This window comes from Perca flavescens, chromosome 15 (assembly GCF_004354835.1).
Source record: "Perca flavescens isolate YP-PL-M2 chromosome 15, PFLA_1.0, whole genome shotgun sequence".
Classification (NCBI taxonomy): domain Eukaryota; kingdom Metazoa; phylum Chordata; class Actinopteri; order Perciformes; family Percidae; genus Perca; species Perca flavescens.
Genome location: NC_041345.1, coordinates 28,642,317 through 28,655,960, shown reverse-complemented (window position 1 = coordinate 28,655,960; position 13,644 = coordinate 28,642,317).

Sequence of the window (13,644 nt, the reverse complement as noted above, 5' to 3'; positions counted from 1 at the left end):
AAGCAGCACATCTCCGGCTTTAAAGGGATACGCCACCGTTTGTTGAAATAGGGCTTATCGCGGTCTCCCCTAGCTGTAGATAGGTGGGCCAACGCGTTTTTTGTGCATGCATTGTTTTAGCCCGGTGCAACACCGGCAGCGCCGCCGCTAGTTAGCTTAGCCTAGTGAATGGAATCCTATGTTGCCGGTTAGCATGTTGTGAGTAAAAGTGAGCCAACAAAAGACAAAAACAACCTAATTACTTGCACTGACAAAAAACAAATCCTATCTACAGCCAGGGTAGAGCGCGATAATCCCTATTTCAACAAACAGTGGCGTATTCCTTTAAATGTCAGCCTCTAAAAAGACGTCTCTACTCCTTTCATTCGGATGTTTACCTCCAATGTATGTAATAAACAGAAGTCCATTTGTAGCTGCAGTAGCAATACAACAATGGCACATTGAGTGTGTTTACAACGGTATTAATTTTTTGAGTATCACAGTTGTGTTTGGGCCATGTAAACATCATATCCTTGTTTCATAAACCTTGATAAGCAAATATAAGTAATTCAAATACAGTACCTAATAGGGCTGGGCGATATATCGATATTATATCGATATCGTGATATGAGACTAGATATCGTCTTAGATTTTGGATATGGTAATATCGTGATATGACACAAGTGTCTTTTCCTGGTTTTAAAGGCTGCATTACAGTGATTACAAGTGATGTACTTTTCTGAACTTACCAGACTGTTCTAGCTGTTCTATTATTAATGATTATTTATCTAAAATCTAAGTGTGAAGATATTTTGCGAGAGCACCAACTGTCAACTCTAGAATATATCGCCGCAATATCAATATCGAGGTATTTGGTCAAGAATATCATGATATCTGATTTTCTCTATATCGCCCAGCCCTAATATTAGAAAATATGGGATGTAGAAATAAGCGCTGAAAATGTGTAAAAAAAAATTTAACAATTTAAAACGTTGGAAAAAACTAAAACAAACCTTTTATGGAGCTTTGATTTCAAAAAAGGTACTCCTGTTGTTATATAGTATTTATGTTTACATTTTATTGTTATTTTAACAGCTGAGCATTGAACCAGGTGAAGAAACCTGTTTATTTATTCATTTGATTTTGCAACTGTTCACTGAAATAGCCGGTTTCTATGAAACTACATGTGACATGTCATATTTGGCTTTGACTTTGACTGAACATTTGCTCTCACTTTGCGGAAAAAATATCGGGATATATATCGTATATCGATATTCAGCCAAAATATATCTGGATATGACTTTTGGTCCATATCGCCCAGCCCTAGTTCCTACCTACCTGGACCCTGTTTCAGAAATGATGTCTCCCTAGGAGAAATTTGTCTTTGGGCGTTGCAGAGAATACAGGTATACAACCTATAATGTATAGACACACACACACAAATCACATATCTATGTACAAACAAACTTCAGGTAACATTCAGTAACACACAGATCCTCTGATGTCTCTTGAGTGGAACTACTAAACTGCTAAAAACTGACATTTGAAACGTGACAAGGGGCTCCAACTAGCCACAGCCAAAAAGGCTGAGAGCCTCTGGCTGTATTTTATAAGCTCATCAGATGTTTATTTAATTGGACAATAAGTACAATGCTTTCCTTTGAAATGTAGTGGGGTAGAACAGAAGTAGAAAGTAGCGTAAATGTACTTTTTGTAAGCTTTTGATATATCCATACCGTTTGTACACTGTTTAGTTAATCTTGGTGTGTAAGCTTGTAGTACTACAGCACATTCATTAGCCGTTGAGTTTGTTCCACAGATACCGTATGAGGCAATATTCGGGAGTCTGACCCCTTGGACTTGACAACCCAGCCATGGGGGGGGGGGAGAGGGACATTAAACCACACTGGGGTCAAAGGTGACTCATGATGTCACTAATCTGACTCACTGGCAGGGGCTATCACATGTCACCTGGAGGGAGTCACAGGTCAGGGGCCAGCCTGAGCTTTTTTTTTTTTTTTTTAGTAGTAAGCAGAGTTAACTGCTTCCGGATTCTAGGACTGGTGGTGTGATAAGATTTAGCCACCAGATGGAGCTGTAATGCCAAAGAATGTATGAGCCCAGCTCCAGCACGGTCCATTGAACTGGATGTTGCTTAAGAACCACCATTTTACATCCCATTAAACACTAACATATATATGATGGGAGGGGCCATTAAGGGCATTATTCACAATTACCTCAAACACATACAAGTGGAATGCTCTTTCACACACACACACTACTGAAATGCCTTCATATGCACCATTAAAAAAAAAAAAAATAGCGTACTTACTATACTAAAACCCTCATACACTACTGAAACGCTCCCCCAAATAAATATGTGACAGTGAGTACATACAATCAAACAGTAGTAAGCCCCCGTTGATGTGAGTTTGCATGTTCTCCCCGTGTTAGCGTGGTTTTCTCCAAGTGCTCTGGCTTCCTCTCCCAGTCTGAAGAGGTTAGTTAATTGTTGACTATAAATGGCCCTTAAGTGTGAATGGCTGGCTGTCCCTATGTGTCATTGAATTTGATCAGAATACAGCATAGAACATCGGCTTAGAAATATTGGCTTGTGTAGAACAACACATTTAATTTATCTAAATAAAATACATTGCATTCATTAATAATTTTACTAGTTTTTTTTTGCAGTAAATTGTGTATCCAAATACAATACACATGTTGGGCTCTTAAGGCAAAGAATTTGGATAGTCATCATGGAAACATGAATTGGTCATGTGACAAGGGCTGGGTGCGCAATTAAGGCTTGTATTGTGTGGATGCCACAGTGGTGTTATCATTACTTAGAATTTGTCATGGGGGAGACAGAAACTACACACTATAGCTTTAAAGATAGTTGAGATATTACCATTGGGACCAAAGTGGTGGATTGAATGGACTGACTCAGCGGGGCTATTTTTTGCTATTAAACTTATAATCATCATTTAGCATGAATATCTTGAAATATAAACAAAACATCATACATTCTTCTCTTCATTCTTCTATCATAGCTGTTTGCTTCATTGGGATTAGGGTTGCAATTATCCAAATTTTTTATCGTGATTTGGATTTCGGATCCTAGCAATCAAATAAAAACAAAACGATTATTTTGGCCCATTACGTTTTGCAAGTAAACTCTTTTTGTTCTGTCTCGTGTTCTGAATGTTGCGCGCACTTGACCCACGCACTTTCGCCTCTCCCCGAAGGCTAAACTCACTCCGCCATCATTTGAATATATTTTTTCACGTTATTTATTTAAACGGGAATTCAAAAACGTTCAAAGTGAAAAGTATTAAGGGAAATTTTACAGATCAAGGTGCTTTCACTCTTGATTTGTTTAACTGTTTCACAATTCTTTTTTAAGTTCAATAAATGCAATCAAATTTCAAGAGTCAATGAGGAATCCTGTTAAATAATCGTGATTTCAATATTTACCAACATAATTGTGGTTATGATTTTTTATTATTTTTTTTCCCATAATCATAGCAGCCCTAATTGGGATTATCCACTTCACTTCATGTTTTAGTGTGTTTTAATGTTCATGTGTTGCTGTGTCTACCACTGCAATGTCACCAAGCTGAATCCATGGTGTTGCCCCCCAATCTTTTTAAGCTTCCTCTGTGTGCATCTCCCTCAATCTTTGCCTTGTGACCTCTATGGACCCCGGCACTCCCATCCATCCTGCCCCCCCATCTCCACTCAGACAGCCAGTCTGTCGGCCGGAGGGGGTCAGCGAGGGCGGTCAGCGTCAGGTGGTGTTTGAAAAAACACAAGACAAGATTGGTGAGGCGAGGGACATCACATGACTGTCCTCAGAGAGTAATCTGCAACATTTGCACATATCTGAATGCCTGTTTTTGACTTTAAGATTAGGACATACTTTATTGATCCCGGAAGGGGAAATTACATTTGTTTCCACTCTGTTGTTAGTTATTACATACATTACCAATTAGCAGTAGCCAAATACCTGAAAATTGTCATTTACAGAGCAATTTTTTTCATGGCATAATCTCCCAAGTAGCATACTTCACTTTTATCGAAGGAAAGGCAAGTTTTAAAAAAAAACCCGCAAATCTCACCTTTACTTCAATTTGTTTTTTTTGTTTTTTTTTAGCTAGAGGTTTTATATCTTATTTTTCTTTGGTGTAATGCATATTTGTTCTCTTTCTTTGTCTTTGTGAGCTAAATGTTAGCTCCAAACCCATGTGTCATGTTGTGTAATATAGTGTGATGCAATTTAGTTTTTAGATCATTTTTTTTCTGGGTGTTTCCGTGTCATTTTGTTTTCTATAGGCTAGAGTTTGTCATGCTTCTTTTCTTTTCCTGTACGTGTCACGAAATGTTTTAATACGGTCCGATTTAAAGTTGTTTTGGACCGCAGGAAGACCAGCTGGCCAGCCTAGGGCGTCAGCCAATGGGGATCCTTCAAAAATAAACTTAAACTCAAACATTACGCACAGGCCCCCGAAATAAAAAACACACACGCACAGGACCTATACGTCCACTAATGGACAGATGTCAGGAGGTATTGCAACTTCCTTCCACCTAATGGTTCCGTTCCCGGAGAAAATTCTAGAGATTTGGATGGTTCACCTGGGGACGGAATAAGGAAAGTGTATATATATATATATATATATATATATATATATATATATATATATATATATCTATATATATCTTGCTTCTTGCCACACAAACAGCTCGTGACGTGACGCCGTGGTACACATTGCAAGCCGGTGTGTTTATTTTCTGTCTGCTGCTATCAAGCTGAGCTTTTTAGGGTGAGCTCCTGAGGGATGCTGACATTGTCGTTCAACGCTTCCTTTACCTCGACTACACTCGCTAACCCTGAGAAGGAGGCGATGGAAGAGGAGGGGGGGGGTAAACCCAACAAAGAGAAAGGGGGTGGGGAAGTCTGTCTGGCCACCATGTTGACCTCGTTGACCACAGCAGGACCAGGCATGTATGCATACACACACACAGAGCGACCTAATCAATATGTAACTAAGGAAGGAGGGAAGGCGATGTAGGGAGTGGGGGGATAAATTGAAAAATATGGAGGAGTGATGAGGAATGGTGTGAATGAAAATACAGGTAAACATGGCAGTGTTTGGGTGGTGTCGATGGATGCTAACCACACAAAATACGCTTTCATAACTGTCGAATTGGCTGAGGCACAGATTATGGTAAACGGAATAGTTACAGCATGACCACGTGAAACTGGCTTTTCATAATCTTTAAAGAAGGGTCTGTCCATTTTCCATTTTTTCCATTTTTTGTTTATTATACAGGAAAAATTTAAAGTAACAATAAGTTACAATATAAGCAGACCTGACTCAGTTTAAAAACTGGTTTGCAGCAGGTTCCTGTTCTGCAGAACCATAAAACATTGAACATCGTTACGGCACATGAGGACAGAGACATTTGTACAGGACATTAGCGTGGGCTAGACAGATGCAAACACATAACACACACACACACATCTTGATAGATACAATTTGTAAAATCATGGAGAAAAAAAATGTATGCACAGGGTAAAACAAATACCGTTCAGGTGCTCTGTACATTCTACATAAGATAATAATGTGTTTCATTCTGTTGTTGCTTTTCTGGCTTAACACACACAACAGGCATCAATGCAGAGAGATGTCAGAACAGCACACTGAGCAGTTAGGGGTTTGATGCCTTGCTCAATGGCACCTCATCGTGGTCGGTCCAGGACTTGAACCGGCAACCCTGCGGTTCCCAAGCCAAGGCCCTGGGGACTCATCTACTGCTGCCTCGAGATAAGCTCACCACGATGTGTCAATTTCAAATATTTCATATGATCTAACCCACTATCACCCACATCACACGTGAAACAAACTTTCCCAAAGTTATATGTGAATATATTATAACTTACAATAACTTTGAATGCACCGTGAGCCTTTCTTTTGTTTTTTGTTTTTTTTAATTGCAAGTGAACGCTATGCCAGACACACTTTACACTTTTTAGCTGTTAGCATTCTAACCGTGTGCAGCTACCAGCTAACAGTAGGCTAACGGTACCTGCTGCCATAGTGAGTTTTAATGTTAACTAGCGTCCCATGCAGCGATGGTTGTGTGTTCTCTAATGTCTAATGTGCAGCGCAGGCATTTAAGGAGCACCGAGACCCGCGTTGCTATTCGGCCCGGTAGATAACGTTACCGGTCACACGGTCATTTAGGCAGTAGTCAGAAAAAAACTTCACCCAACTTCCGAGTCCTATATCATGAATGCTCGAGTCCAATTTAATAAATCCTCGAGTCCAAGTCGAGTCACGAGAATAGCGACTCGAGTCGGACTCGAGTCCGAGCGCTCCATCACTGACTCACAACGTGCACGTGTGAAACCCATCAGGTAATCCACATATTACATTTAACACAGCATTCTTAAACATCCACTTCACATATATCACATTTGAAACACACATTTGCCTACATTCCACATGTAGGCTTTTCATATGGGAAACATCATAGGCACTTTTATTTTTACATGTGACTTTTAGATCATCCGTGTCTAAAATGTACAAATCACATGGAAACACCATCTCCTATGAGATGAGTTCATGTGATAAACCCACTTATTTCAGATATTTTGCAGGATAAACCTTAGAAATAGAATGAGTAGTAGTAGGGCATTCCAATTAAAATCAACACGGCAGGGTGGCACATATTGAACGTAAGACATCACGTGTTAAAACACATTTCACATGACATGAAATACACATGTTGGTACATAGTGGGTTTGGGACAGGTACAGTACTTGTGATAAAGGGTGATAGAATGACCCTAAAGATTTTTGACCTGTAGTAGTTTGTGCACTTTAGGACACTAAGACAATAAGGAAAGAAGAATTCATACAGGACTGGGTGTAACCATAACCATAACCTGAGTCTGGACCCACGGCAGGACATAATCAGGATAATTGCCTGACGTCCCACGCGTGGCTACACGAACCGGACGTCCCTCGCCTTCCGCTCTCTGCGCGTCGCCGTTCCACAAACTAAATCTCTCCGCATCAGGGGAAACAACAACACACTTTGAGCTAGCGAGCTACACGCTGAAAATGGCAACTTTTGAAGAACATTTGGCTCGCGCAACAAGGCAGGCCCGCTTGGTTCTTTCGTGGGAATGATTGTAAAGATTTACAAAGAATATGTTTACAGCATTTACTCTCTAACTGGGATGTTTTTGACTTACTTCACAGCACAGTGGAGATAGATGTGGCAACGCAAGACTAGCCTAACCCTAACAGCATACTAAGAAGATTAGAATAAATACAAACAGACAGGATGTGCAGCTGCATCAAAAGGGTTAACTGTCTGGGTCCGGGAGAGTGAGATGTGTGCACATTCGTGTGAGTGTGTGTTGAAGATTGGGGGTGGGGGGGGGGTGTCAGTGAGTGAAGCTCTATAATGTCAGTCAGTCTTGGAGTGTGAACATGTTTGAAGGAAGAGCGAGGGAGGAGGAGATAGCGAAGGAGGGCAAGGCGAGAGGAGTGGAGGAGGGGAGGGAGGGAGGGAGTGGGGAGAGAGCAAGAGAGGGGGAGGAGAGACAAGCAGAGTGTGCACAATATTAATTCAAACTGACAGAGGCTGTGTGTGTCCTGGCTTGCACTTCCCATAGCTCCTCAGTCTCTCTCTCTCTCTCTCTCTCTCTCTCTCTCTCTCTCTCGCCAGACAGTCTGCAGTTTACATCAGCAGTAGGAAGAAGACACCGGAGAGAGCCACGAGAGAGGGGAGAATGAAAGGGGAAAAAGAGTGGGATCAAACGGCGGACAAGGAGGAGCAGCAGGAAGAGAAACGAGGAGAAGTGAGGAAGAGTAGGGATTTGGGGGAAGAGGAGCTGAGTGGAAGATGAGAACAGAGGATGAAAGAGCGAGAGAGAGAGAGTGTGGTGGCTTGGTTTTTCAACGGGAGGGGTAAAGAATGAGCTTTAGAGATAGGGGAATGCAGAGAAGAAGAACAAAAAAAAAAAAGATGGGAAGAAGACACTAATGCCCCTGCAGAAGAGGATGTTGGTAAGTCAGTTTGCACCTTTTTTTTTATTTTTTTATTTCCTACATTTTGGTCCAGGTTGATTGTTGTGCCCGGAGCAGGGCTCTGATCCCAGAGCAGCCCTGACATCTCTACTTTCCATTGTCACCCCCCCCGTGGGAGAGGCTGCTTGCCGGCAGACATGAACGCGATGTGACAATGTTTCAGCGGATGTTTGCCGACACTGATGTGCACGCATGATGCAAACGGCGAGGAGGGGACGCCCCAGAGAGGCAGGGGGGAGAGTTGAGCATGGAAGTGGATGTAGTAAAGGACACCATGGCTGCATGCTGACATAGCAGTGAGTGCATTCACACAATGGGGGGATCATGGGGTTGGCTGTTTGGATGTGTGAAGGATGTGCATGTTTTCTATTTATCTAAGTGTGCATTTGTTATGTGGTAACCTGCATAGATATGAATGTTGCATGTGGTCTGTGTGTTGTATGCATGTTGCATGTGCTGTGTGTGTGTGTGTGTGTGTGTGTGTGTGTGTGTGTGTGTGTGTGTGTGTGTGTGTGGGGGGGGTGGGGGTGCTGTTTGGCTGTGCCTGTGAAAGTGAATGACAATAAGATTAAAGTATTGATCCAGTCTGGGCCCAGGTAGCGAGATGCAGACATTGGTCACACACCCAGCAGCAAGGGTGAGGTGGGTGGGGGTTGGGGGTTGGGGGGGGGGGGGGGTCATGCTTTGTGCATTCAGAACTCCCATTGAAAAATTCACTTTTTAAAGAAAAACACAGGATTTCTGTCTGCAAACACAGACAGGCACACACACACACACACACACACACACACACACACACACACACACACACACACACACACACACACACTGATATCTATAGGCTATGCATGATTAATGTATGAAAAACCTCTGATTCAGAACTACCACTGTAAAAATCTACGTTTAAGAAACAGGAATTTTGTCCGTAGACGCGTCTACACAGAGTCACTAAAACACACACACACACACACACACACACACACACACACACACACACACACTGGCTCACTCAGGTCACTTGAAAACACACTCTCTCTCACTCACACACACAAACCAGTTTCCCGGTGCCTCCCTTGAACTCATTCACCGGAGGGGTCACAGGTTCAAGTCCCATGTGGGGGAGGGGGCTTGAGCGAGTGGGAGAGTGAGTGAAGGGCGGGACGGAAGGAGGGAGGGAAGGAGGGAGGACCGCCACTCACTCACTTACTCCCCCCCACCCACCCAGCCTATGTCTCTGCATCTCCCTTCACCCTCCCCCTTCTTATTTATCTCACAGTCACAATCTGTCTTCTTATTCAGACACACATGCATTCACACGCAACCATGCATGCTCGCACGCACGCACACGCACACACACACACACACACACACACACACACACACACACACACACACACACACACACACACACACACACAAAGTAGTGCAAATTCAATAGATGCAACCCTGACATAACACAACACCGTACCACTGTGTGGGTGTGTGTCTGTGTGTGTGACCACGTGTGGTATGTGTTACTCTGTGCTTCATGGTGTGTGTGGAGGTCAGCAGTGTTACAGGTTTAGTTTGGCTGCTGTTACCTGAGCCATGGGCGTTGAGACACCACTGTCTGTGTGGTCGCAATTAACATATTTACCTGTCTCTATCTGTGCGTGTGTGTGTGCGTGTGAGTGTGTGTGTCTAGGCCCATGTGTGATGATAAATATCCACGTATGCCTCCATGAATTAAAGCACAGCCACGCAGGTGAAAGGATCCATCTCTTGTTTGAGAAAACATTGTTTGCGTGTGTGTTGTCATCACCACGTCAATGTGATGCAGTTATGTGAGCAGCCACAGGCTGGGAGGAGCTGAATACAAACAGACAGCCCCCCCACACACACACACACACACACACACACACACACACACACACACACAGTAGTGTAGGGCAAATGTGTCAGATTTTTACCGGCAGCAGCAGGGACTATTTTTGGCTTTTCCCCACGTGCCCTTGAGCAAGACGCTCAACCACCTGCCTGCACAAATTAGTGTTAGCTGTCGTTAGAATTCAAAATGTCCAGCAGTTCAGATCTTCACTGAAAAATACTTGGATTGGAGTAGTGTTTTTTTTCCCGTAGAAGTAGCTGGCAGGTTTTAAAGTTAACAGTGTCCACTGGAGGTTAGGACAGCACAAACAATGCTTCCACTAACAGAAAAAGTAAAGAAAAAATAAAGAGAAAAGGCCAAGGAGTTGTGGTTATGTTGCTCCAAGGTATTTAATCAGTAGAGGTATTGAGTTTTCCTCATTGTGTTTTCATTAGTAATGCCTAATAAATTCAAGCATTTCTAAAATAATAATGCTTAGCTGTGAATAGGAGTGTGTAAAATGAAAACACACACACACACACACACACACACAGCATCTCTTTCATAGGAAACAAGAGTAGCTAACCTTTGACCTTTACCATTCAGCCTGTCTGGAAATACCATGCCTGGAATCGATCAACACTCCCCTCACCCAGACAGCCCCCCCCAACCCCACCTCCAACCACCCACCCGCCTTTTCATTCTCTCCACTCACCATTGACGCTCCTCCCTCCTTCCCTCACACCCACCTCTCAAACCCCAACCCCCCCTCCTCCATCATCACACAATCAACCCACCTAAAAAAGCTAAAACAATATTTACTAGAAGGGCACAGACCTCCACCAAGGCCAGTGGTCCAGTCTATGTCTATGACATGCGAATGTATAACTGCAGCCATTATATACAGTATGTCTCGATATATCTACGTAAATATTGGAACCAGCAGTCAGGACCACTATTAAACTTATTGCATAATGCACAATTTGAGGGTGACGCGGTGTGTGTAACGCTAATACTAGGAATACAACGTGATAATTGATCACACAAACTGTGCAATTTGTGTACCTCTGCCTGTAATCCGCCGCGTCAACGTTTAATGGGTTCTGGTTCTACCCTTCCACCAACGTTCATGAAAATCAGTCCAGTTGTTAGTTCTTCTGTAATCCTGCTGCCGGAAACAAACACAGGAAGCAAACAAGGAAACACACACACACACACACACACACACACACACACACACACACACACACACACACACACACACACACACACACACACACACACTATATACTTTATTTGATTCCACATTACAAGTCAAATTTCATTAGGAATCAAATTTCCTGAAAGATTTAAACAGATTAGCACACTGTTATGAATTATACAATTCTAAGGGAACAGGAAACAGCGCCTTTTCCAAATAAACATGCATCTATAGTTGCTGAGGTTGAACAGTTCTTTGCCAACAGTTTGGCCCCTCTTTTAGCTAGCCCCCCCCCCAATGCAAAGTCCACGGATCGCCAGCCTATGTACATAACCTCGACTACCAAACACTAGCGCGATGAGCTTCCATTAGTACCCAAGGGTCTCGATGGTCGATAACAATGACAACAATATTTTAGACACACACAAACACACACACACACAAAATGTGATAATAACATTATCATTTAGATGATATATATATTTAATTCCATTAGCACTCATATATACTCTGGTATTTCTAGCTCCTTTGCATGTGTTGAGCAGTAATTATATATAGTGTATATTGGATTGGTTACTTCCTGTTGTGACCTTAATATCTGTAATTTCTTTGGCACTGTGTTTCAGCTGCAGCTTTATGCGGAGCCCTGTTCTTCCATGCTGTCAGCTGTTAAGTGCAGGTAAGTCTTTCTAACCTATAATCACATAGTCTCGCATTGCCAGACCTTCCTCCACAACGCTGCGGAGGAAGGTCTGGCTAGTCCACACAACATTCCAGGATGCTGATACCGCCGGATGCCCCTCTTTTTGGCTGGATGTCCGTCCCCCTTCCTCTTTCTTTGTGTTGGCATTCTAAACTCCGGTGGATTTGTGAGGACTATGGTTAACTGCTCCTCAGATCTCTGCAGGGTAAATCCAGACAGCTAGCTAGACTATCTGTCCAGTCTGAGTTTTTTTAAAACTACTTTTGAACGTACACACGTTCCACCAAAACACGTTCCTTCCAGAGGCTATTTTGCAGTCACCGCGGCTCCGTCCGGCGCTTAGCTTCGCCCAAGACTATTGTAATTGGTTTAAAGAAATGCCAATGAACCAGACCCCGTTTTCCTCCCGTCCCGGAATGCTGCGTGGACTAGCCAGACCTTCCTCCGCGGCGCTGTGGGAGGAAGGTCTGGCAATGCGAGACTATTGTGAGACCAACAGACACCATCACATTCAAAGTCCTGAATCCAGTCCAGTGATTAGACTGAGGCTTTCCCCTCTGAGATGAAGTACATTGGGGTTCTTATTCTGTTTAGTGTCTACACATTTCAAATAGAGATACCTCAAGTATTGCATTGTGATGCACTATAAGGACATATTTATAAAAATGATCTAAAGACAAACCCGTTTGCTGTTTTGCATGTACGATAACACACCCAAATTCACATATTCCCTGCGTTATTTGTAAGAGCTTCCAAGCCCTACAACATATCCGCAAAAAAAGAACGATATTGCTTTTATCCAAGACGATTGGATGATTCAATTTCAGAATCATAATACCATAAGTCATAGTTCTCCACAGTAACAACAACAGCTATAGGCATCACCTACTCCATAAAGAAAGAAAGATGTACCTGTAACTGGTCTCAGTAGGTTTGCTGTCCACCGCATCACTGGTTAAAATGTGTGCGTGCACCTGCGGAGCTCTTGTCTCTTCGTGTTTAGCGTCACCCCCCCCGGTTCCTGGCGCTGTCATGGCTGTCCACTCCTTGTAGCGCTGGAGGACTGGGGGCTGTTTTCTTAGCTCGCTGTCAACCCGGAGTTCTTCAAGAGTTGGGGAACATTCAACGCTGTCGGTGAGTTTGTGACTCAGAGAAACCATCGAGTGTTGAGTGTACCCTTACACTTGAGCTCACATCACTCTAAAACACACACACACACACACACACACACACAGTGCCATGGGTGCGTGCCTTGCCAGACACAGGCGTAACTAATAACCTAATAACATTAACAATGGCTGCATTTCATTGAGATGCTCCAGTTCGAGGCCTCCTGTTGTAAAAAAATGGCACACCCGCTCCACTTACTCACTCTTACGCTTGTCCTACTTAATGCGGTGAAAAAAAAAGCTTATTAAAGCAAGCACTTTGATATTAAGCATAGGCGTAATTTACAGGGGGGATGTAAATTACGCTACCCCCACCCCCAATATTCAAAACTGGCCAGTGCAACCTACCCTAAAAACCTATTATAATTCTCTATCCATAGATAAAGACATTTGCAACATGCATTGAAGCAGAAAAGGCACAAATTGTTGCAGAGTCAATTCACCAGAATGCAGAAAAGGAAGCCTGACGAGCGTTAGTCATCAAGTTCAAACTGATTTTCAAGCAGTTACAATATAACCATAAATCAGAATCCCCATCATTAATACCATTTTCATGACATTCATGCATTACTTTTGTCATTTTGGCGCAGCGCCGTCATTATAGGCTTTGTCAACATAACGAGAAAACATTTTTGTAACGAGAAA